This window comes from Papio anubis, chromosome 4 (genome assembly GCF_008728515.1).
Source record: "Papio anubis isolate 15944 chromosome 4, Panubis1.0, whole genome shotgun sequence".
In the NCBI taxonomy this organism is placed as follows: domain Eukaryota; kingdom Metazoa; phylum Chordata; class Mammalia; order Primates; family Cercopithecidae; genus Papio; species Papio anubis.
In genome coordinates, this window is record NC_044979.1 from 2,339,226 (window position 1) to 2,365,923 (window position 26,698).

At 46.0% G+C, this 26,698-nt stretch overlaps 1 long non-coding RNA gene across 3 annotated transcripts; it reads right to left on the bottom strand.

The window, feature by feature from the left end:
• Positions 1–584: 584 nt before the first annotated feature.
• On the bottom strand, positions 585–26,657 carry LOC103883373. 3 transcript variants are annotated; one of them, XR_002521261.2, is made up of 4 exons: positions 26,168–26,657; positions 23,681–24,562; positions 14,703–15,644; positions 585–2,010 (listed from the first exon to the last, which is right to left on the bottom strand). It is a non-coding gene; the product is annotated as an uncharacterized LOC103883373 (long non-coding RNA). The 3 variants fall into 3 exon arrangements; XR_004183059.1 differs by lacking the exon at positions 585–2,010 and having other exon boundaries at positions 14,835–15,644; positions 26,324–26,657; XR_002521260.2 differs by lacking the exon at positions 585–2,010 and having other exon boundaries at positions 14,835–15,483.
• Between the last annotated feature and the right edge of the window lie 41 nt (positions 26,658–26,698).

The window sequence follows — 26,698 nt, forward strand, 5'->3', positions numbered from 1 at the left end:
GAGTTTCTATTTCAGCAGAAGACCTAACACAAGTGCGTTCATGGACAGATGCACAGTAGCCAAGTTCATGGAAGTGGTGATGAGCACACAATGTCGGTTTATTCGACACACAGTGAAATGGTCAGAGGGACAAGGTGGTTGGGTCTCATCCAAGACCAGCCCCTGTGTTGCTGTATGCAGGTCTCTTTATTTTGTTGATTTTCTTCTTTCTTTCTTTTTTTTTTTTTTTTTGAGACGGAGTCTTGCTCTGTCACCCAGGCTGGAGTGCTGTGGCGCGATCTCCGCTCACTGAAAGCTCCACCGCCTCCCGGGTTCATGCCATTCTCCTGCCTCAGCCTCCCAAGAAGCTGGGACTACAGGTGCCCGCCACCATGCCCAGCTAATTTTTTTGTATTTTTTAGTAGAGATGGGGTTTCACCGTGTTTGCCAGGATGGTGTTGATCTCCTGACCTCGTGATCCGCCTGCCTCAGCCTCCCAAAGTGCTGGGATTACAGGCATGAGCCACCGTGCCCGGCATTTTTTCTTTTTTTTAAGAGTCAGGGTCTCCTCTGTTGCCCAGGCTGGTGTGCAGTGGTGTGACCATAGCTCTCTGCAGCCTTGAACTCCTGGGCTCAAGCAATCCTCCCTCATCAGCCTCCTGAGTGACTGGGACCACAGGCACATGCCACCACGCCTGGCTTGTGTGCAGGTCTCTGTGCGAAGCTTGCCCACAAGGCCTTGCCAGGGACCCCACAGTGCCTGTGTCCACCACCTGCAGCCTCTGGTTCTCGTGTCCCCACAGGATGAACCATGAGGGCGGGCTCTGAGTAAGACCTGGAGTCCACGGGTGAGCCTGCAGCATGCGGGCAGCGCCTGGGCAGACTTTCCTCTAAGCTTTCATTGACCATAAACCCCTTTTGGGTTCATAATGCATTGGTTATTTAGATATAGTAACATATTCAGTTAGTTTATAGTTACCTGTTCTGGAGGATTCCTTCATCTCCTCCACCTGGCCTAGGTAATGCAAACCAGAAGGACTCATGAGCAGACACAGACTCACTGCACAGCCACAGAGACCACCCCCTACACTCCCAAACCCTCAAGGCTCACGGAGGAAGAAAGGTGCTTGCCGAGACCTCTGTGGTCTGTTCTGGGTCTTGGCCCTTCCCACCAGTCAGAGCAGCTGTATTTTCTCCTGCAAGTGCCAGAACAGCGCGAGTCCTTTGGATATCTCTTTCCCAATCAGCCAGTATTGATTTTACAGTATAACTCTGAGAGGGAAATCTCATTTCCTGAATTTCCAAATTCTTAGTGAACATTCCCACTCTCTAACAAGAATCCTTTGTCCACTTTTTAGTAAAAATTTTTTTCTTTGCTATGGGTAAGATTGTTACAAATAAAACTCTAGGTTTAAAACTTGTGCAACCTCAGCCCCCAGGGTTACAGTGAATTACAGCAGAAACCTTCTATAGTTGGAAAACAACGGACAGACTCATTGTATTTCTTTTTATTATGAAAATGTTACAACATACAAAAGTAGAGAGAACCATATAATTAGCCCCCAAATACCCACCACTCGGCTTAACCAATGATCAACCAACTCATCCAGCTTCATCCATACCCCACCCACCCCTCCATCTTTCCCTTTCTCTTTGGATTATTTTGGAGCGAAATCTCTGACATAGAATTTTTTCCCAGAAATAGTTCAGTATGCTACAGATAGATGTTGTCGTGACATTTTTTTTTTATTGTGGTAATATACCTAATATCAAATTTACCATTTTAACCATTGCAAGTGTATAGTTCAGTGACGTCAAATCCATTCTTACTGCTGAGCAAACATCACCACCATCAGTCTCTAGAGCTGTTTTCATCTTCACAACCAAAATGAGTGACTGAGGCATAAGTCTCAGATTATCGGGGTTACTGAGCCAGCTGAGGGCGCTCCCAGGAAGCACACCCATCACAGACACATCTGTGGCTGTTTTTTTCGAAGAGGTTCTCAGGAGGTTTTGCATTTCTATAGTTTCCTTCAAAGGTGGGGGGTGGCAAAGAGACAAATGAGTATATACTTGTGAGACTGTAGTTAGTGCCAAGTAAATCTACATTTTACACAACATAAGGCAAACATTTGAAGAAAAGGAATGGCTCAGGGAGGGATGAAGGAACAATTGATCTCATCTTGTCTTTGTTCTGTACCTGGGCAGATCAGTAATCAACCCAGGCTGTCTGGGAGGAGCCTTTTGAAAGGATCTGTTTCTTTCAGCTCTTAGGGACAAGAGCCTAAGGACGGTGAGTGAGGGAGAGGGACCAATTCCCAACCCTTCATGGCATCCAAGTCTTCTCCCCTTCGCCAACACATGGTGTGTTCAGTCAGCTGGGGGCTTCGATTTTTTTTATTTTTTATTTTTTGAGACGGAGTCTTGCTCTGTCGCCCAACCTGGACTGCAGTGGCATGATCTCAGCTCACTGCAACCTCTGCCTCCGGGTTCAAGTGATTCTCCTGCCTCAGCCTCCTGAGTAGCTGGGATTAGAGGCACCCACCACCACACCCAGCTAATTTTTGTATTTTTAGTAGAGACGGGGTTTCACCATGTTGGCCAGGTTGGTCTCGAACTCCTGATCTCAGGTGATCCAACCGCCTCAGCCTCTCAAAGTGCTGGGATTACAGGTGTGAACCACTGCGCCCAGCCCTATTTTTATTTCTCAATCTTCTCCATTGAAATTGTCCCCATGTGTAGAGCACCTTGACATAAGTGACTCCATCTTAGAAAAAGACTCCATCTTACATTTCAAAAGGCACTTTGCCAACAGGGACCAGATATTGTGTCTGATCAATAAAGTCTGCATCCAACCAGATAAGGACGTAACCAAGCACACTTTTCCACTAGCATCTTTGCCTCAGGGCTCCGTGGCCATGAACGAGCAGGACCTAACCAGCTAGATATAGCCATCTTGACAGACCCTATCTTGCTGTCACTCATGATCACCTGGCATCGGCCCCAAAGGCTCTGCCACATCAAAGACTTCCGTGCAAGACCACAACTGCCTGGTGCAGACCAGACCAGGAGATTCTTTCTGTCTTCATTACAGTTTCTGGGCTGGTTTGTTCACCACCACCACCACCACCACCACCACCACCACCCTTTATTTTAATTTATGTTTTTTTTCAGATTGAGTCTCGTTCTGTTGCTCAGGCTGGAGTGCAGTGGTGTGATCTCAGTTCACAGCAACCTCCACCTCCTGGGTTCAAGTGATTCTTCTGCCTCAGCCTCTCAAGTAGTTGGAATTACAGGCACCTGCCACTATGCCTGGCTTTTTTGTATTTTTAGTAGAGATGGGGTTTCACCACGTTGGCCAGGCTGGTCTCGAACTCCTGACCTCAGGTGATCCGCCTGCCTCGGCCTCCCAAAGTGCTGGGATTACAGGTGTGAGCCACCACGCCCGGCCTGTTAACCCTTTCTTCTGTCTCCTTTCTCCTGCTGTTGAATGTTACTTTGTCACGGAATGTTAATCCAGAGCATTTATGCGTTGATTAAGCAGACTACCATTTGGAGGGCTGCTGCCCTGGTCTCCATTTCTGGTGAGTGTCCCAGGCCTAGTTCTCTAGTCTCCCACTTTTTGCAGTATCTTTGCTTCTCGGTGCCAACTTAGCAGAATCCATTCTTTCTTCAGATGGCAGAACATGGTTGGAATAAAGAGCAGACAACGATGTGCTGGCCCCTTAGAATGGCAGCTTATTAGATAACATCTGAAAAGTAATGGCCGGGAGTGGTGGCTCATGCCTGTAATCCCAGCACTTTGGGAGGCCGAGGCAGGCGGATCACCTGAGGTCAGGAGTTCGAGACCAGCCTGGCCAACATGGCGAAACCTCGTCTCTACTAAATGTAGAAAATTAGCCAGGCGTGGTGGCAGGCACCTGGAATTTCAGCTACTCGGTAAGCTGAGGCAGGAGAATCGCTTGAACCCAGGAGGCAGAGGTTGCAGTGAGCTGAGATCACGCCATTGCACTCCAGTCTGACAGAGCGAGACTCCATCTCAAAAAAAAAAAAAAAAAAAAGAAAAGTCACAACTGCTAACACAGGTAGTCTCCTTTATCCATGGTGCCATCTTGGTAATCACCTTATTCTATGTAAAATGTAGATGTACCGCGCACTGACTACATCTCACAAGGGGATGAAATGTGTGCATTTGCAGGTTTACCTGATGTTAAATCAGAGGAAGAAGCAGCAGAGGAGTTTTTCAGAACACACATTTTAAACGTGGTTCCACCAGGCATCAGGTCTTTATGATAGCACACATGATAGCACAAATAACACAAATTTCAATATGTGTGCTTTTCCAAAATGTAGTATTAGCTTTTGCCACATTATAGCTCGGAGCTGGTTTGTTTTGGTAACCACTCAGTGAGTGCTGCATGCTGTGGCCTTTTCCCACTTTAAGTGAGGTGCGGAACTTACTGCATGCAGGTTCCTTTACCTTCCCGGCTCATAAATATCATTGTCCTGAGTCTCAGATGCTGCTAACATTTTTGTTTCAATCAAGTATGAGTTGGAAAACTCATGAGGAAAAGGAAGGTCTCTGGGTCCTATTTTAAAAATCTTTTCTTTTTGCAGCTGGTCACCCTGTTTAGGTTTAGTGTGAGGATTGTGGCCCACTTGTGCAGGCCGTGCTTCCAGTGACAATTTGACGTTCAGAGCCTTCATGGTGCTATCTTGGGTCCGCTTGGTTTGTCTGGTGCTGCTGGAGCTCCCATGGGTACCTGCTGCTGCCACCCAAAGGGCACAAGGGGCTTTCTCAGGCCAGGCCACCCAGCGCGCCCCGTGGGCCGGGCCTCGAGCACTGATTGTGTGGGGCTTCCCTTTCCTGTGGCTCTGGTTCCTCTCGCTGGGGGAGGGTGGTGTGGTCCTGTGGGCGAAGGATTACCTAGGTGCCCGACCTACTCATGCTGCACAGAACCAATTCCTGTCTCTGCCCCTTGGCGAGTGACCAGGTCGCCCAGTAATGTGAATGTGTGAGAGCGGCTAATCTCACCCCTTTTTCTCACTCTCTTTTTGGGAAAAAGAAAACCAAGCTGAATAAACGACTGTCGGCCAAGAAGCACCCTGGACCTCCTTTGGCGTGTCCTTGAACAATGCTGAATGCCTGTATTAGTCTGTGCAGTTAACACCAGCCTATTTATTTTTGCTAATGAGACAGAAGTGGAAGATTGGGGTTTTTACAACGTTAGACATTATGCCAACCAACTTAATTATTGACAGGGATCAAGGATATTCACCCCGCATCAAGTCCACTACTTATTATTGTAACATGCCTAAGAGGAATTAACCACATTTGAACTTAATTAGAACATTCATGATTTCAGAATAAAGTTTATCCCTGCTAATTCTCAAATTAATCTGATTTGTACTGGCTAAGATTTCTAATGCTTCTGAAATAAATCTTTCGGAAATAGAATGGTGCATGGTTTCTTTTCAATGATCTAACTACAGAAATGCACTCAGTGACTTCAGAAATGATTCCTCAGTTAACGCTACATGCTTATTTGCATGCTTTTCCTGGTAACTATTATTCAAATTTCAGATTAAAGTCTACCTACCTTTAGACTCATATCAGGAGCTAAGCTGTGCAGACATCACTATTAGAATTAAACGTACTACCTGAGAGGAGAAGTAAGAGCATCTGCTCCTTCAGTGTTTGGATGAATTAAAGTTGATGATGCCAGGGACGGTTACCAAGATTTGTTGTATTAAATAGAATCTCTTTTCCCTGAGGTCTGTAAGCATTCACACACACACACAAACTCACACACACACTCACACACATACACACACACACACACACACTCTCACACACTTACCTGAAAGCAGGAGGCTAAGTTTTGAAGTCTCAACCTTTAACTTGTAAAACAGCCAAATGAAAAATTAAAACCTGGCCAGGTGTGGTGGCTCACACCTGTAATCCCATCACTTTGGGAGGCTGAGGTGGGTGGATCACATAAGGTCAGGAGTTCAAGACCAGCCTGGCCAACCTGGTAAAACCCTGTCTCTACTAAAAATACAAAAATTAGCCGGGCATGGTGGCAGGCACCTGTAATCCCAGCTACTCTGGAGGCTGAGGCAGGAGAATCACTTGAACCCGGGAGGTGGAGCTTGCAGTGAGCCAAGATCACGCCATTGCACTCCAACCTGGGCAACAGAGTGAGACTCCGTCTCAAAAAAAAAAAAAAAAAAAAAAAAAGCCCACATTTTAATGATTAGGATAGAAAGTGAGAGAATGGTAATTATCTAGTGAATTTAGACACTGTAAACAAAATGTATCATTTAGCCTGAATACTTACTCCATCCTTAATTATCTACAGAGTAACGCTGACAAAATTGTTATTTGCCTGTATTGCAACTATAGCTCTGTGGTCTTAGGCCATACAATATAAATAATATAACAATGTAATGGGGCTGGGCCCTGTGGCTCATGCCTGTAATCTCAGCACTTTGGGAGGCCGAGGCAGGTGGATCATTTGAGGTCAGAATTTCGAGACCAGCCTGACGAACATGGTGAAATCCCGTCTCTACTAAAGAAAAAACAATTAGCCGGGCGTGGTGGTGCATGCCTGCAATCCCAGCTACTTGGGAGGCTGAGACAGGAGAATTGCTCAAACCCGGGAGGCGGAGGTTGCAGTGAGCCAAGATTGTGCCACTGCACTCCAGCCTGGGCAACAGAGTGAAACTCCATCTCAAAAAAACAAACAAACAAAAAAACAAAACAAAAAACAACGTAACATAACACACTAACATAACACAACAGAAAGTAATACAATTCAACATAACATAACATTATAATGTAATATAATATAATATCTTTAACTGGATCTCTGCCACCTACTCAGAACCTTTCCAAATCTTCCTTAACAGACTGAAGTCAAGCAGTGGCCAAGAGGTACATTGACATCGAGGTGCTCAGCATGATTATAGATTAAGCCAAATTCTAAGGTCACAAATGATGCCATTAACATAATCTTTACATTGAAAAAACAACACAAAAAAACCTTTGACAGATAATAGAGCCATACAATTTTAATAATGTGAAGAGTAAACATTAGAGTCAGGCCAAAAAAATGATTACAAAATACTTTTTTCAAATCAGCAGTTTTCATAGTGCCTGCAATAAACATTTATCAAGACAGCCATCTAATAATAATAATAATGAAAAAAAAAACCCTCCCTCTATTTAGAATACCAAAACACGTTCTAGGAGCATTCTGAATTCATAAATTGCGGGATGAATGTTTTTTCACATGCTGGCTTAATATAATTCACACAGATATTACTTCTCGCCCTCAGAGCACTCCTTGGCGGTGCATTACAGGAATGTCAGCCTGGATTTATATGAAAGAGGATTTCTGTAGGTGTCATTATTGATGGCGAATGGAAGATTCACCAGACACTGGAAATCGGAAGTACTTCTGAAAAACCCCCTTTTCACTTGAAAGGGCTATAAATCTACAAATAATCTTGAATTCACAAGCAAGCCTTTTATGCAGTAAGTTGATTGCAAATACATTACTGAGGAGATACATAATTACCTTAAAATCTACCACAGTTGGAAACGTATAGGAGCTCCTAAATTATAATTTAATTTTTATAATAATAAAAGACGTAAGAAACAATTTTAGCATTCATTTTTTTGAGTTTTACCTTTCATCTTCATGTATATAAAGACAAAGCAAGACTGTCTATATATTAATATCCCAGACTGTCCCAGGAAGCTCCCAGACTTCCCAGTTATATAAAAAGCTGATTTTGGTGAACAAGAGAAAGGGAAGTTTTATCAACCATTTCAATCTAGGAACCAGCAATCAGGGAACTCCTCAGCATTGCAGAGATCCTTTCTATGATCAAAACATCGTCTCCCTTAAACAAGACCTTCTGGGGCCCAAGGGGACAACCGGGATATGGAATGTGTGGACAGGTGCTTTCTAGCTGCATGATAGTTTTAATTTGGCTATAACTCAAAGGGGTACTGGATATTTATCTCTATAGCCAGATGTCTGTTTCTCCATCTATATCTCATCTACCTGTAACTATGCATCTATATCCATAACCACAGCAATAAACATATCTATAATATCTGTATCCATATCTATAATAATAATTATTATTTTTTGTAGAGATGAGGTCTTACTCTGTTGCCCAGGCTGGTCTTGAACTCCTGGTCTCCCATCTCAGCCTCCCAAAGTGCTGGGACTACAGCCATGAGCCACTGCACTCTGCTCCATATCTATAATTATAATTATGTGTTTACATCTATCTCTATCTCTATCTCTATCTGCATCCCTATCTGTATCTGTATCTGTAACTTTCTCTCTCTCTCGGTACTGGAGTGGCTATGCAGAGTAGAAAAGAGACCTCTCGGCGGAGAGCAGAGATCCGAAGCTTAGAGCTGGCTCTGCCATTTATTGGCTGTGAAACCCTGGGTATGTTATTTAACCTTATTGTATTTCAGTTTCCTCCTCTGTTAGAAATGATAATCCTCGCTTATCTTGTTGAGTTATTGTGAATTTAAATAGTGGACAACATGTACTTTGTGGGCTATAGAATACCACATAAAAGTCAAACAAGATTAGTGATAAATTTTTAAGGTCCAGTTTGGGAGGTGATAATAAATTGGGGTAAATTCTCATTTTAAGGCCCATCCCCCAGAGAAGGACTGCACTTTGTTATGCTTCGTTCACCTCTAGAGAATCTGTGGAGCATTGAGGAGGGCCCAGGAGCCTCAGTTTTCTCATCTGTAATACTGTCATGGATGACATTGAATGACATAGTCCTGAGATCGTTTCAAGTCTAAATAAGCCCAGGGTTAAAGAAAAATTAATGCAAAGAAAAAAAAGAAAGAAAGAAAAATTAAGTGTAAAGTAGGATGAATAACATTACCTCTGGTCCAAAATACCCCATACTCTAATTCATGATGGCACTCAAGACCTGGAGGCCTTTCAAGAAAAGAGAGATGGCTCCGAGGCCCCGGGAGCAGGAGAACAAATCGTGACCCGCGCGCGTTCCGCACGGTGGCCGGGCCTGGCGCGGTGAGTCGCCGGCGTCCCGTGTAGCCCCAGCGCCCCCTAGCCCCGCTGGCGCTCAGGCTGCATTGCAGCAACTTCCCGGGAACATACAGGAGCGCCTTCCCTCTAGCAGGCACAGTAACTATGAGGACAGGCGGAGGGACGCACGGAACTCCAGCCCTTGTCCCCAGGAGAGAGACCCCCAACTTCTGTCCATGTGTGTGTGGTGATTTTGTTGTTGTTGTTGTTTTTTAACACTGCAAGCCCGGGCACATACTGCTCACATCAGACAAATGCAGTTGGCAAAGCAAGCAAGCACGCCTGTGCACGGTTCTTGCATTGAAGTCTGTTTATTTATTTATGGAGTCTTGCTTTGTCACCCAGGCTGGAGTGCAGTGGCAGGATCATAGCTCACTACAACCTCTCAACCTCTGCCTCTTGGGTTTAAGGTGTTCTCCTGCCTCAGTCTTCCAAGTAACTGGGATTACAGGCACAGGCCACCATGCCTGGCTAATTTTTGTATTTTTAGTACAGATGGGGCTTCGCCATGTTGGCCAGGCTGGTCCTGAACTCCTGACCTCAGGTGATCTGCCCGCCTCAGCCTCCCAAAGTGCTGGGATTACAGGCGTGAGCCACCGCACCTGGCCCACGTAAGCCATTTCTATGAGTCTGTTACTGTGGACTCACAGTCATTGTCTGCAAAAAGTATTTCCTGAGAACCACGAGAGAAGTATGTTCGGAGCTGCATAGAAGAAATCACAGTGCAGGCTGGGCACGGTGGCTCACACCTGTAATCCCAGCAGTTTGGGAGGCTGAGGCTGGCAGATCACGAGGTCAGGAGTTTGAAACCAGCCTGACCAACATGGTGAAACCCCATCTCTGCTAAAAATACAAAAATTAGCGGGGTGTGGTGGTGGGTGCCTGTAATCCCAGCTACTCGGGAGGCCGAGGCAGAAGAATCACTTGAATCTGGGAGGCGGAGGTTGCAGATGGCGCCATTGCACTCCAGCCTGGGCGACAGAGAGAGACTCCGTCCCAAAAATAAATAAATAAATAAATAAATAAATAAATAAATAAATAAATAGAAATCACAGTGTATGGTTTCTGCCCTTAGAGAATCATGCTATCCTTATGAAGACAAGCCATAAGCATAAAAAGAGAGGCAAGGATAGGAACTTCTTATTGTGTCACACAGCATATTAAACCACAAAGCAACATGAGGTTCTCAGGCTAATGGTTTGTTTGTGTTTGTCATGGAAACCTTCCCAGAAAGCAAACTCTTAAGAAACTAGCAAGTCATGCACAGATTGAATGATTTTTCCACATCCTGCCAGGTCACAAAACCTAACCATGTCTCCTACTACAATTGGTAAGCAGTTCCCGGATGTGGATTTTGATATCCTAATGATTTGCTAATAAATTTACAAATGAGCACAGTGTAAAAGCATGTCAGAGCATCCCAACAGCATTTTACATCTTGCTTTTAAAGTTTATGTCATGGAGATTATGGAGCTGACTTCCTGTATAGAGTGATTTTATGACACTCACTTGAAAATTGGTTTTAAAATGCTGTAAAACAGGAACATTAGCAGGAGGATGTTTGGGAATGCCGCAGTGTAAGAGTGCATAAAGGTGGCCAAGATGCTTCTGTCAAGGTTTACAAGTTGCCTAAATGAGCCCTTCCAACTCCTTAAGTAACACTTGGCAGAGGCACCTGCTTCGTTCCTGGGAGGATATGGCCAAGAGTTGGGACCTGGTTCTTTTACAGCAGCATTTTGCTGTGACAGTGAGCCCAGTTGGTGTGTAGGAGGCAAAGCTGCCCCTGCAGGTGTGACCTGCCATTGGTAGAAAAGATTGTGGAGAGAGGGAGAAATCCTATTCCTAGAGAAACTCTTCAAATACTTTTGTCCACTGTCTTGGCTTATAACCCAAGAGCCAACAGCTGATTAAAAAAAGATGTCAGCCGGGTGTGATGGCTCGTACCTGTAAACCCAACACTTTGGGAGGCGGGTGGATCACTTGAGGTCAGGAGTTCGAGACCAGCCTGGTCAACATGGTGAAACCCCATCTCTACTAAAAATACAAAAATTAGTCTGGTGTGGTGGCGAGCACCTGTAATCCCAGCTACTCGGGAGGCTAAGGTGGGAGAAAGGCTTGAACCCGGGAGGTGGAGGTTGCAGTGAGCCGAGATCATGCCACTGCACTCCAGCCTGGGAGAGAGAGCGAGACTCTGTCTCAAATAAATACATAAGTCACAGGGTGTAGTGGTTCATGCCTGTAATCCCAACACTTCAGGAGGTTGAGGAAGGAAGATCACTTGAGGCCAGGTCTTCAAGACCAGCCTGGACAACATGGCAAGACCTTGTCTCTATAAAAATAAAAATGAAAAAAACTAGCCAGGCTTGGTGGCATTCACCGGTAGTCTCAGCTACTCGGGAAGCTGAGATGGGAGGATCGCTTGAGCCCAGGAGATCAGGGCTGCAGTGAGGTTGCACTGCTGCAGTGCAGCCTGGGCCACAGAGAGAGATGCTGTCTTAATAATAATAATAAAAAAATTAAAAAGGGTGTCAGTTCATTTAAATAAAAACATTCCTTGTTTTGGCTATGAAGACTCAAATGTTATAAAAATGTCAATTCTCCCTAATTTACTTCCAATCAAATAGACGATGTTGGGGGAGGAGTGGGTAAGGTAATGAAGATGATACAAAATTCATCTGGAAAAATAAACACGTGGGAGTAACCAGGAAACTCTGACCTGAGAACAAGGGAGACGCTCAGTGGATTCACCCCCAACCTGGGCAGCTGCCCCTTTGCCTCTGTCTGCTCATTTCTGGGTGGGGTGCTCAGGCCAGGAACCCTTGGGCCACCCAGCAAGGGGCCTGGGCTCTCAGGAGGTACCGCTCAGTGTTTTCCAAAGCGCCCAGGGCTGTGGAAGACTCCCAGCTGGCCCTGCCCCTCCCAAGGGTGCTGCGTTTACCCTCAGTTCACTGGGCTGTTCTAGGGCTTGGTGCTGGGCTTGCAGTCCCAGGGGAGGCCTGGATGAGGCTTGTGTTCTCCTGGGTGAATTTCCTGAGGTCTTTACAGACACTGCCTCTCCCCACCTGGCCCAGTGTCACGTGAGACAGAAAATACCACCCGTTCCTTTCACCACCAGTTCTGACTCTGTCCCTAGCAGGTAGCTCTTGGAATCCTCTGCTAATCCTGGGCTGCTGCCATGCCATGACCCTGGGCACAGTGGAACCTTATCTAAAAGATCTGGCTGCTTCCACCTCATACCAGGGGTGTGTCCACCCCCCGCCAAAAGCTGTACCAAGTACACAAGGAAATACATGCAAAGATATACGTGACAGCATTGTTAGAAGAGGGCTGCAAAGCAGAACAAAACTGTAAATAATCCGAACGCCCATTCACAGAAGATTGGTGCAGTAAATGCAGCACGTACTAGTCAGGGGACCACTAACCAAGAAGCAAAGGAATGGAATGGACCTGTACGTAATGATATGGTCAGACAGCCAAGATATATGATTAAGTAAAAATGTAAGTGGCAAAACAGATCTCAATTGTGTACTTTAAAAAATGCTTATATATGTGTAGAAAATTCTGGAAGAATGGCTAGAAACCCTTAGTCCTGGTTGCATCTAGAGAACAGAACTGAGGCTGAAGGGAGAAAGACTGAATTCTTAAGTATGCCTTCCTCTTGTTTCCATCATTTCCCCTCTAGAAAGTATATTTAAAAGCCAGTGTAGTGGCCAGGCACGGTGGCTCATGCCTGCAATCCCAGCACTTTGGGAGGCTGAGGTGGGCGAATCACTTGAGGTCAGGAGTTCAAGACCAGCTTGGCCAACATGGTGAAACCCCATCTATAGTAAAAATACAAAAAATTAGCTAGGTGTGGTGGCACGTGCCTGATCCCAGCTACTTGGGAGGCTCAGGTGGGAGAATCACTCGAACCTGGAGACAGAGGTTGCAGTGACCCGAGATTGCACCACTGCCTTCCAGCCTGAGCAACAGAGTGAGACCCCGTCCCAAAAAGAAAATAAAAATAGGCTGGACATGGTGGCTCATGCCTGTAATCACAGCACTTTGGGAGGCCAAGGTAGGCGGATCACCTGAGGTCAGGAGTTCGAGACCAGCCTGGCTAACATGGTGAAACCCCATCTCTACTAAAAATACAAAAAATAAGCTGGGCGTGGTGGCAGGCACCTGTAATCCCAGCTACTTGGGAGGTTGAGGCAGGAGAATTGCTTGATCCCGGGAGGCAGAGGTTGCAGTAAGCAGAGATCACACCATTGCATTCCAGCCTGGGCAACAAGAGCGAAACTCCATCTCAAAAAAAATAAAATAAAATAACTAACTAAATAAGGCCGGGTGCAGTGGCTCATGCTTGTAATCCCAGCACTTTGGGAGGCCAATGCGGGTGGATCACGAGGTCAAGAGATCAAGACCATCCTGGCTAACATGGTGAAACCCTGTCTCTACTAAAAATACAAAAATTTAGCCGGGCGTGGTGGCGGGCGCCTGTAGTCCCAGCTACTGGGGAGCCTGAGGCAGGAGAATGGCGTGAACCTGGGAGGCGGAGCCTGCAGTGAGCCGAGATTGTGCCACCCACTGCACTCCAGCCTGGGCGACAGAGCAAAACTCCGTCTCAAAACAAAACAAAAACAAAAACAAAAACAAGAACAACTAAATAAAAATAAGAGCTAGCGTAAAAAAGTGTAAGTTCAGCATCCATTCTCTGTTTTTTTAGAGATAGGGTTTGGCTCTGTCACCTAGGCTGGAGTGCAGTGGCACAATCACAGCTCACTGTGGTATTGAACTGCTGAGCTCAAGTCATCCTCCAGCCTCAGCTTCCTGAGTGGCTGGGACTACAGGCATGTGCCATCACACTCAGCTAATTTTTTTTTTTTTTTTTAATTTTTATGTTGTAGAGATGGGGTCTCACTATGTTGCCCAGGCTGGCCTGGAACTCCTAGCCTCAAGTGATCCTCCTGCCCTGGCCTTCCAAAGTGCTGGGATTACAAGCATGAGCCACCATGAGCCACCATGTCTGGCAAGAGCCACCATGCCCAAGGCCAGGCGTGGTGGCTCACACCTGTAATCCCAGCACTTTGGGAGGCTGAGGCAGGTGGATCACCTGAGGTCAGGAGTTTGAGACCAGCCTGACCAATATGGTGAAACCCTGTCTCTACAAAAACTACAAAAAAATTAGCCAGGCATGGTGGCAGGTACCTGTAATCCCAGCTACTCGGGAGGCTGAGGCAGGAGAATCATTTGAACCTAGGTGGCGGAGGTTGCAGTGAGCCTGGCCTCAGCATATGCTTTTTTTTTTTTTAGATGGAGTTTTGTTCTTGTTACCGAGGCTGGAGTGCAACGGTGTGACCTTGGCTCACTGCAACCTCTGCCTCCCGGGTTCAGGCAATTCAGCATCCATTTTTAAAGCCCTTAATTCGCTTTCCTGGAGCAGCAGGATCTAAATGTTAGCTTTGGGCCTCTCATGACTAAGCTCACACAAGGTCTCTGGAGACAGAGCCCCACGAGAACCTGCTCCACCTTCTTGGTTTGTGGACCTAGAATCAGGATGGGGGCTTTTCAGCTCACCTAGTGCTCATAACAAAACCTGCGTCTGCAGTGACCACAAGAAAACATCCTCTTCTCCCTCTGACTCACCCCCTCTGGGCTTAGCACGTCCTGTGCTCCTCTTTGATCTCGTGCCACGTTGGCCCAGGTTGTTCCTCTGACTGTTGCTTTGCTTCCTGCCATTCTGTGTGCTCCTGAGTTACAAAGTCACAGCCTACTCCATAGTGGTATCTGAGTCACACCCAGATAAGAAGTTTTCATGTCTGGATGGCCAAAGGGGGACACAAACCTTTAAGGGGGGACACACACCTTTAAATGATGTCTGTACAATCTCTTAGCTTGCGGTTCAGTGCCGTCTTGCTTTCGTGAGGTCATTTGACACCTTACTGTGTGATCTGAACACAGTTCAGGGATCTATCATCTGCTGTAAATGTTAAACTAAGCCAACAGCATACAAGGTTGATAAGCTTCTGGTCACACAAGACTTGTTCATCTTTCTTTTCTCTCTTTTTCTCCTGCTAGCAGAGTCTTGATCATCTGTTTCTCTATATTTCAATGAGAGTTAGTCAGGGACGGGTGAAATTTGTACCATTAGTCCTAAGATAAAATCTTGTTAAAATCAGAGACTGACACTGAAGGTTGAAGTGGTGATAGGTTGTAAAAGGTTGAAATATTCAGGAGGGTGATATTATTTTTATGCGTGGACTTAAATTCCCCACGATGCCCTGTAACTCTCCTCAAGCTAATTCCAGTTTCATGTCTACTCTTCTGATGAGTTCTTGTAAATCTTGACTCATGGATAAGACAGCCACAGAATTTCTTTGCAAAGTAGAGGTCCTCTCCTCCATTTTAAGTATCCGTTTAAGCATCCCTGCGTAAAAGTTACAAGTTTGTCATGAATTCCTTAGAAATGTTGGGCCGGGCGCAGTGGCTCACGCCTGTAATCCCAGCACTTTGGGAGGCCGAGGCCGGCGGATCACGAGGTCAAGAGATCGAGACTATCCTGGCGAACATGGTGAAACCCCGTCTCTACTAAAAATACAAAAAAACCCAAAAAACCAAAAAAACAAAAAAAAACAATTAGCTGGGCGTGGTGGTGCAGGCCTCTAGTCCCAGCTACTTGGGAGGCCGAGGACGAGAATCACTTGAACCCGGGAGGCAGAGGTTGCAGTGAGCTGAGATCTCGCCACTGCACTCCAGCCTGGCGACAGAGCGAGACTCCATCTCAAAAAAAAAAAAAAAACCGTAAGCATCGCATAGATATATAACCCAATTTGTAAATATTAGCATAATCCATGCTTATATCTTGGTTTTTTAGATGATAACAATAATGGTGATGATGACGTTGATACTATTACTAACAGCCAACTTTTACAGTGTCATTGCACTTTGTAGGTTCTATTATTTATTTATTTATATACTTTTTGAGACATTCTCGCTCTGTCACCCAGGCTGGAGTGCAGTGATGGAAACCCCTTATAAAACCATCCGATCTTGTGAGACTTATTCACTACCACAAGAACTGTATGGAGGACTCCCCCGCCCCATGATTCAATTATCCCCCCACTGAGTCCCTCTCACAACACATGAGAATTATGGGAGCTATAATTCAAGACGAGACTGGGGTGGGGACATAGTCAAACCATATCACACCCCTTTCAGAAATCGACAGTCATGTGTATGACTAGCAAGAACTTCGGATTGGTGTAAAAGTAATGCATGCTTCTGAACTTAGTTGTATCTTCGTGAATTTAGAACTGTTTTCCTGAGAAAAATTCCTGTTTTCCCTCTAGTAATCCCCTTGATTCGCCTCTGCAGACATGTGGGATGACCAACCACCAGGTGAGAGTCTTGTCCAGTCTCCTCAATTTTCACCTTTTATCATCTGGTTGTTCAACATTAGCCCACAGTGTGGAACATCTTCATTTGAGGCTCTTTCTAAAACGGTTGCTGGCTCCCATGGTGCGCTGTAATTATTTAATAACCAGCTCTTCAAGTGGGGGAAGGGGGCCCTGATTTGTATCACTGACTGATTTCTGTGCTGTGGCCCATTCTAGCTACCAAATGTGCTGATGTTGAGTGTGGAGGAGCACACCGTCATTAGACAGCTGACGGAAGTGGCCACAAGAGTAAAGTATAATAACACAAGCACGGCCGGGCGCGGTGGCTCACGCCTGTAATCCCAGCACTTTGGGAGGCCGAGGCGGGCGGATTACGAGGTCAGGAGATCGAGACCATCCTGGCGAACACGGTGAAACCCCGTCTCTACTAAAAATACAAAAAAATTAGCCGGGCGTGGTGGTGCATGCCCGTAGTCCCAGCTACTCGGGAGGCTGAGACAGGAGAATGGCATGAACCCGGGAGGCGATGGAGCTTGCAGTGAGCGGAGATTGTGACAGTGCACTCCAGCCTGGGCGACAGAGCGAGACTCCGTCTCAAAAAAAAAAAAAAAAAAAAAAAAATTAAAAAAAGCAAAACAAAATAGAAAAAAACGATTAAAAACCTTTTAAAAATATAACTTAAGGCTGGGCACCGTGGCTCATGTCTGTAATCCCAGGACTTTGGGAGGCCGAGGTGGGCAGACTACTTGAGGTCAGGAGTTCGAGATTAGCCTGGCCAATATGGTGAAACCCCGTCTTTATCAAAAATATGAAACATTGGCTGGGTGTGGTGGTGCACGCCTGTAATCTCAGCTACTCTGGAGGCTGAGGCAGGAGAATCACTTGAACTCGGGAGGTGGAGGTTGCAGTGAGCTGAGATTATGCCACTGCACTCCAGCTCGGGTGACAGAGCGAGACTTCATCTCAAAAAACAAACAAACAAAATCCCCCAAAAACTACGTGTAAGTTTGCATAATTTAACTTTAAGTAATGGTTATATTTAAGAACTGGCTTGCATAATTCCTAAAAATTAATGACCATTTCTCGCAGGCCAGTACAAGAGGTCTCCAGCACAGTACTGACTGGTTACTGCTTCCAAATTCCGAAAGTCCATTCATTTATTTAGAGAGTCTAGATTTTACACCTGGATTATGCTGGATCCTCAGAAGACTTTGTATTTGGACCATGTCATTCTTTTTGGCTGAAACTATACCTGAAGCCACCTTGTGTCAAGGAAATCCACAGCTAATGAAGCAGGGACTCCATCCCACAACAGAAGCTGAAAATATCAGACACGCACTTCCTTTGCAGCTCAGGTGCCTCAAATCGTTGGCAAAAATGAGGCAGTTACACGTTTAGTCTACACCAAGAAAATGGAACTGTTGAGTTAGCTCATAATCTCTGTTGCTTTATACAGTTCTTTACTCAGGGAACATTATATGTTAAGAGGCCATGTATCATAGTGGTTAGAAGTGTTGGAATAGACAGCCTGGGTTTCAATTCTAATTCCTTCATTGGCTTGCTGTGTGACCTTAAGCAAATTACTACCTCTCTGTGCTTGGATTTTTAAACTGTACTGTGAGTATAATCAGTAATTACATATGGAATTACATGTGGAACGTGCAATTGGATAATACATCTAAGGCAATTAGAACAGTGCCTGGTGGGTGGATCGCTTGAGCCCAGGAGTTCGAGGTTGTAGTGAGCTATGACTGCACCACTGCACTTCAGCTTGGGCAACAGAGCAAGACTTTGTCTCAAAAAAAGAGAAAAAGGCCAGGTGCAGTGGCTCATGCCTGTAATCCCAGCACTTTTAGGGGCTGAGGCAGGAGGACTGCTTGAGTCCAGGAGTTCAAGACCAGCCTGGGCAACATGGCAACACTTATCTCTCCACAAAATATTTTTTAAAAATTAAAAATGAAAGAATGGTGCCTGGCAAATACTAAGTGCTCAGAAATATTTGTTATTTTAACTAAAAGATAAAAGCTTGAAAGGCAGAATGGCCATAAAAATGGTGGTAAAACAAAACTATTTGAGAGATGAAAGCAGGCATGACACTAGGCTGGAGCGTAACACATGGAATTTGCATTTCAAGCCGTTTCCTTCCAACAAAGTGCAGTTGTGACCCTGTGTGGATGAGTGTCCACACAGGAGAGTGTGGCCAGGACGGTGAGGGGACCGGAGGAAGGAGTGGGTTCAGAAGCTGGGAAGGCACTAAGTTCTCCTCTAGTGGGAATGGCGAAGAATGATGGGCTGGAAGTCAGCAAGCCTGGGTTACCCTGGTCACTAATGTGTGTCTCTTTAGGAAAGTCCCTAAATTTCTTTGGGACTTGGTTGCAATAGGGCTAGGAGATCCCCAGGGTCCTTTAGGCTTCACACATCTGTGATTCCTGACTGTTCCAGAGACATTCTAGTTCCTTCTGTGGCACAAAGAGGTTTGCTGGACTGTTCCTTCCCTTGCCCCACCCCATTTTGACTCATTTCCCTCCTAAATTGTGTGTGTTGAAGTTGGAAGAAAAAGAATCAAGATAGAGGCCGGGCACAGTGGCTCACGCCTGTAATCCCAGCACTTCGGGAGGCCGAGGTGGGAGGATCACGAGGTCAGGAGATCGAGAACATCCTGGTCAACAGGTGAAACGCCCGTCTCTACTAAAAATACAAAAATTAGCCAGGCGTGGTGCCTGTAGTCCCAGCTTCTTTCGGGAGGCTGAGGGCGGAGAATGGCGTGAACCGGGAAGCCGGAGCTTGCAGTGAGCGAGGGTAGCGCCCTGCACTCCAGCCTGGGTGACAGAGCGAGACTCTGTCTCAGAAAAAAAAAAAAAAGAATCAAGATAGATAAGTAAAGCTTAGGAAGATGATGTATGACTGAAGATGATATATGATGAGCCAATAAAAATGACTGGAATCAAGGCTGGACATGGTGGCTCATGCCTGTAATTACAGCACTTTGGGAAGCTGAGGCAGGTGGATTACCTGAGGTCAGGAGTTCATGACCAGCCTGGTCAACAAGGTGAAACCCCGTCTCTACTAAAAATACAAAAATGAGCTGGCCGTGGTGGCACACACCTGTAATCCTAACTACTTGGGAGGTTGAGGCAGGGGAATCGCTTGAACCCGGGAGGTGGAGGTTGCAGTTAGCCAAGATTGCGCCACTGCACTCCAGCCTGGGTGACACAGAGAGACTCCATCTCAAAAAAACAAAATGATTGGAATAAATGTCTATTTATGATATTACCTTTAGAAAGCATCCTAAATCTTCTCTCAGTTTGCTTAAGCTCAAGCAGTACCTCGTATAATTGCCTGGAAGGCGTAATGCAGTGCCCTGAGCCATCCCAAGTAGGCAGTAGCTCCCACAAGCAACAGCTGATGAGTTAGAAGCACAAGAGGCCAACTTCTCCCCAAGCCTATTAAGAAGAAGAGAATAAAAACAGGGGTCCCTACTTGTGATGGTTAATGTTATGTGTCAGTTTCACTGTGCCATGGGATGCCCAGATAGCTGGTCAAACAATATTCTGGGTGTGTCTGTGGGGTGCTTCTGGAGGAGATTAATGTTTTAATTGGAGTCCTGAGTAAAGCAGATGGCCCTCCCAATGTGGGTGGGCATGATCCAATCGGTCAAAGTCCTCAGCACAACAAAGAGTACCCTCCCCTGAGTAGGGGGAGCTCCTCCTGCTTGAGCTGACACGTTAGTCTTTTCTTGCCTTTGGCCTCAGACTCAACTATCAGCTCTTCTCAGATCTCGAGCCTGCTGGCTTTCGAATTGGAACTTATACTTTGCTCTCCAGCTTGCCATCTGCAAATCTTAGGACTTCTCAGCCTCCAGAATCATGTGGGCCAATTCTACATCCTTCTCCCACCTTCTCTTTCTACACCTCCAACCCCTAATTAGTCCTATTCCTCTGGAGAGCCTTAATGCACCATTCCTGGAACTTGAGGGGCAGAGAGTGAGCTTGGACTCATTTGTATGCTCGGTTGCATACTCCACTCAAGCACACTCAGGATTACAGAATTCACTGGGGAAGGGGAGGTGGGTTGTCAGGGCAGAATCTCCAACAGAGGGACCTGGATGTTTTACTATGTGTCATGCATGGTGATGCAATTGTTTTTGTTTTATTGCATGGCAGACAGCAATGGAACTATGAGAAAAGCAGGTGTTAATGAGTCAATGAATCTAGGTTCAAATCTTGATGTGTAAACCAGGTCAGGTTGCTTAACCTCTCTGAGCCTCAATGTCTTCAATGGTAACATGGAGCCGACAGCACCTACTTCACTGGGCTACTGTGATGGTTAAATTAAATAATGCATGGGAAGTGCCTGGAATACAGTAGTTAAATTCCACAAAAGCTAGCTCCCCACTACCACCCCCCACATTCACACGTATGACTCTTTATTTATTCAGCAAAGGCTTATCAACCTCCTATCATGTACCAGGCCCTGTGCTTGGTGTTGGAAAAAATAGTGAACAGGATAAAGTCCTTGCCATGACTAGGGCAGACAAAAAACACACCTATGTGTTAACAACTTCTTTTTTTTTCTTTTTTTTGAGATGGAGTCTCGCTCAGTCGCCCAGGCTGGAGTGCAGTGGCACGATCTCGGCTCACTGCAAGCTCCGCCTCCCGGGTTCATGCCATTCTCCTGTCTCAGCCTCCCAAGTAGCTGGGATTATAGGAGCCCGCCACCACGCCCAGCTAATTTTTTGTATTTTTAGTAGAGACGGGGTTTCACTGTGTTAGCCAGGATGGTCTCGATCTCCTGACCTCATGATCTGCCTGTCTCGGCCTCCCAAAGTGCTGGGATTACAGGTGTGAGCCACCGCACCTGGCCCCTATGTGTTAATAACTTCTAGGGTCCTGTCTTGAAGACAATGCAAGGTGAAGTGAGCCGGCATAGCTGGGCTGGGTTCAGGTGCTCCCTCAGCTCAGGGTTGAAAATGCCCTCTCTACAGTATTAACCTTTACGTTGTAAGGAGAGGGAGGGAGAGCATCCTGGGCAGAGGGCACAGTACAAAGGCAGTGGGGGGCACAGCAGAAGACAAGGTTGGAGAGGTGGGCAGAGGCTGGTCCTATGGTCTCTGTTAGGGACCATAGGTCTTAGTTAGGGATCAGAGTTTGAGTGTAAGTGATATGGGAAGCCTTCAGGTTGGGGAACACAACTAATTTACATGCTTATCACTCGGGATGGATGATGGGAGGGAGAAGATGGTGAGGGTCTGGGAAGAGTAGATGCAGGGAGACCAGCCCAGAGGCCACTGAGGCATGAGGCTGGTTGGAACAGGAGAGTGGCAAAGGCGATGTGGAAGAGTGGCTGAATTCCAGACATATTTTAGTGGTAGAATAAAAAAATACTTGCTGATGGATGGGGTGTGCGTTGTTAGGGAAAGTATGGAATTCAGGATGACTCTCAGGTTTGGCGCTAAGCAACTGATGCTCATGATCGCCTCCTCCCCTCTAACCCACACAAATGCCAACAGAAACGTGGGTTTGCATGGAAAGTTTCCAATTTTTTTTTTTTTTTTTTTTGACGGAGTCTTGCTCTGTCGCCAGGCTGGAGTGCAGGAGCACCATCTCAGCTCACTGCAACCTCCACTTCCCAGGTTCAAGCGATTCTCCTGCCTCAGCCTCCCCAGTAGCTGGGACTACAGGCGTGTGCCACCACGCCAGGCTAATTTTTGTATTTTTAGTAGAGATGGGGTCTCATCATGTTGGCCAGGATGGTTTCAATCTCTTGACCTCGTGATCTGTCCACCTTGACCTCCCAAAGTGCTGGGATTACATTAGTGAGCCACTGCGCCAAGCTCCAAGTTAATTTTTCTTTTTCTTTTTGAGACGGAGTCTTGCTCTGTTGCCCAGGCTGCGGTGCAGTGGTGTGATCTCTGCTCACTGCAAGGTCCGCCTCCCGGGTTCATGCCATTCTCCTGCCTCAGCCTCCCGAATAGCTGGGATGACAGGCATCCGCCACCTCACCCAGCTAATTTTTTGTATTTTTTAGTAAAGACGGGGTTTCACAGTGTTAGTCAGGATGGTCTTGATCTCCGGACCTCATGATCCACCCGCCTTGGCCTCCCAAAGTGCTGGGATTACAGGCGTGAGCCACTGCGTCCGGCCTTCCAAGTTAATTTTTAAGACAACAAACACAGTATTAGTGCTGGAAGGAAACTCAGGCATTGTTAATTGAATGGAGACCTGGAAGGTCACAGAGCAATTTACCACAGAACTGGAACCTGGTTTACAGATTCCTTGCTTAGCGTTTAGGCTAACGTGCTCCATTTAGTGAGGGGTTAAGTTGTGGTAGAGAAGCCATGGTTTAGGCTACCAGGAAGTTGTGCTTCTTGAAACAGTTACTTTATTAAATATTAAATAGATGCTGTTTATGCATGACAGATAATGCATAGGTATAAAGAATAACAATGCAAGATAGGGTTGTGGACCTCCTCCATTCTGGTTTAAGAAATAGAGCATTATCATTCTCTTTGTGGCCCTTGAAAGCCTCTCACCAATCCCTTCTCTGACCTCTCTCTTAGAGTTTTATCATTCCTTGGCTTTTCTTTATAGTTCTACTGCATGGTTGTATGCCTAAATAGTTGATATGGTTTGGGTCTGTGTGCCCACCCAAATCTCATCTCCAATTGTAGTTACCATGTGTGGAGGGTTTACCATTTACTGATAGCTTAAACCGTGGGTTCTCTACTGCAACATAACCCCTTGCTACATGGAGTATGTTAGCCTAAACACCAAGCAAGGGGTCTGTAATCCCCACATGTTGAGGAAGGGAGGTGATTGGATCATGGGGGTAGTTTGCCCCATGCTGTTCTCATGGTACTGAGTTCTCATGAGGTCTGATGGTTTTATAAGTGTTTGACAGTTCCTCCTTCTCGCTCTTTCTCCCCCTTTCTCTTCTTTTCCTCCCTCCATCCCCTCTTCCCTCCTCTTTTCCCCCCTCCCTGCCCCTCTTCCCCACTTCCTCACTTCCCCTGCACCCTCTCCCGCCTCCTCTGCCACCATGTAAAACATGCCTGCTTCCCCTTCTGCCATGATTGTCAGTTTCCTGAGGCCTCCCCAGCCACGCGGAGCTGTGAGTCAATTAAACTTCCTTTGTTTATAAATTACCCAGTCTTGGGTAGGATCTTTGTAGCAGTGTGAGAATGGAATAATATAATAGTATATAGTTTTGTGTGGTTTTGAACTTTACCTAAATGGAGTCACTGTGTGTCTTCTTCTGGTACTTTCTTTTTGTCCACACTTTGTTTTAGAGATGCATCTGTATTGCTGCTTGCAGCTATTGTTCAGTAATTTTTTCAGAATCGCATTCTGTCGCATGAACATATCAGTTTCTTTATCCATTTCACCGTGGATAGACAGCTGGGCTATTTGTAGACTTCTACTGGTTCAAGTGGCGCAGCTGTGGGGATTCTCGTTCACATCTCTTGGTGTACATGCTCACAAGCTTTTCTAGGATGTATGGGTAGGAGTGCAGCTGCTCATTGCTTATCTTCGGCTTTACCGGATAATGCCCAATTATTTACTGAGATGTTACATTGGTTCACACTACCTCCAGTGGTATAGAATTTCTACTGTTCCACATTCTTGTGACATTCAATATTGTCAAATTAAAAAAATTTTGCCCACCCAATGAAAGTGAAAAGCTACTTCATTTAGGTTTCAGTTTGCATGTCCTGGGTATTGATGAGATGAAACATATTTTTAAATGTTTATTGCCAGCCATATTCTTCTGATATGAGATGAAACTTCATATCCACACAGCATATTTTGGTGGCCAGAAGGTGTCATCATCACATTTTAAGAACTCTGTGTCTTTTCTCCAAAACTTGTTCTAACTGCAGCCTTCCCCCTCTTTGGTGATGCAACTGTCCTTCTGGTTGCTAAGGCCAGAAGCCTCGGAGCTCTCTGTCTTTCTCTTTTTCTGACCGCATCCCCCATGTGATAAGAAATCCTCCTTTCAAAATGCATTCAGAATCTGATTACCTCTCACCTCGTCTGCTGCCTCCACCCTGGTCCAGGTTGCTAGGCTCTGAATTTCTGCAGTAAGTCTTCCTCATTCGCTGTCCAGGCCCTGAGCAACAGTCAGATCACATAGCACCTGTCAGTAACTCACAGTAGCTCCTGACCTCTCCCAGAATAAAAGCCAAAGCCGTTACAATGGCCCATATGGTCTTATACAACAGCGTTTAGGGATGTGGAAAAGAGGGTGTTGGCTGGGCTGATGGAGGTGACCAGGTCACCTATCGTCAGCTGGGCTGGGGCTTATGATGCAGTGGCCAGTGGCCATTGAGGGTCCCTAGAGTCCGTAAGAAAGGGCAAGTCCTAATGCACAAGCATTTTCCTATAGTTTCATATTTTCTAATGTCCCACTGGCCAGAGCAGGTCACCCAGCCAGGCTGATTCCAGGGCTGGAAAGCAGAGTCCATTTCTTGCTGGGAGGAAGGACAAAGCTAGATGGCAGAGGGGTGAGCGTATAGGGAGTGGTGAGTACATGGCCTATTGTTGAAGTCTGCTACCCTGGGTTAAGTGTTACAATTATCAGTGGTGCGTAAGCCTCTAGGGATGATTGCATAAAAGAAAATCAAAAGGTCTACATGGTTGGAGTGTTGCATTAAAAAGATGACAAATATTGCATGCATCACTTTCCGGAATCTGTGTTTAAATGCTGTACACTTTAAAATCTAATCTGCTTGCCCTTCAGAATTAACCCAGAAATTATCCAGGTTTTTTAGGGCTCCAAAACATTCTAAAAAATAAAGGTGAACATTGAATTCAACCAGTTGACAGTTGTTCTTGGATTATGATCAATCAGCCTGTGGCAGCAGGGCACATGCTGAGAACAAGCCTCAGGTTCTCTAAGTTTTCCCACCACCACAATGTTCAGCTATAGTGAACTCATAGAAACAATGTGTCGGGGCCTCCAACTTCGCCAAGCACCATAGCAAGTTTGAGTTGTGAAAAAATTTTAACTCAAAATTGTGAAGAGAAACGGCAACATTTAAATTACCATATATTTGTCTTTGAAAAACTTTGCACCAGCTTCATTAACTGTTAAATTTAGATTCATAAAAATCTAAATAACGGCCAGGCACGGTGGCTTACGCCTGTAATCCCAGTACTTTGGAAGGACGAGGTGGGTGGATCACCTGAGGTCAGTAGTTCCAGACCAGCTAGGCCAACGTGGTGAAACCCTGTCTCTACTAAAAATACAAAAATTAGCCGGGCGTGGTGGTGGGCGCCTGTAATCCCAGCTACTCAGGAGGCTGAGGTAGGAGAATCACTTGAACCCAGAAGACGGACATTGCAGTGAGCCGAGATCGCCATTGCACTCCAACCTGGGCGACAAGAGTGAAACTCCGTCTCAAAAAAAAAAAAAAAAAAACAAAAAAAACAAAAAACTAAATGATATTTGAAAACAATTTGTAGATTTTCACACTTCCTAAGAATTCTCAAAGATGCCAAAAACAAAAATCACAGCCACTAGCAATTTAAATGACTTCCTCGTAGCCAAATAAATCCCAAGGTAAAATTATAAACATTCCCTTAAATTCAAATGTTATAGCAAAAAGAAAGATAATGGGGAATGGAGTGTGAATCATTGTGTTTGATATATTTGGCGGTGACAAATACATATATTACGTGCTGTTTAGGGTCCACTGAGGGTCATAAAACTCACCCTAGTGACCGAGCTAAGGACTTGACAAGGACCTCGCCAGCTCGGTTATCTGAGTTTTCCAGGTGGGACAGCCCAAGACCCTTATCAGGCCCACAGAAGCTGGGTTGCCGCCCAAAGCCCGGCACAAAACCATCGATTTCCGACCTTTCAACCTACTTTGGCAGAGCAAGAGTTTCCGCAGGAGACTCCCTGCTTCCCTCTGCCCAGGTCCTCTGAGGCTGAGTGCGGTACTGAGTGCTGAGTTAAGGGGTGCTGAGTGCCAAGCACTGAGTAACTGGGGGAGGGGCACCTTGCAGCTGTCATAAATAATTAGCTCCTGTGAGGAACAGGAACTCAGAGACTGCGGCCGGGCCAGGTGGGCAGAAGTCGCAGCACCCTCGACGCGCTCCCCGTCCCCACCCGATGCCAGGACAGCACCTCCCTAACTGGGGTAGCTCCTGAGGGCGCGGCTGGACCCCGCCCCCTCGGCACCTCCCGGCCCAGCGGCCCGGAAGACAGCGAGGCGCGCTTCTCTGACGTATCGGCGCCTTT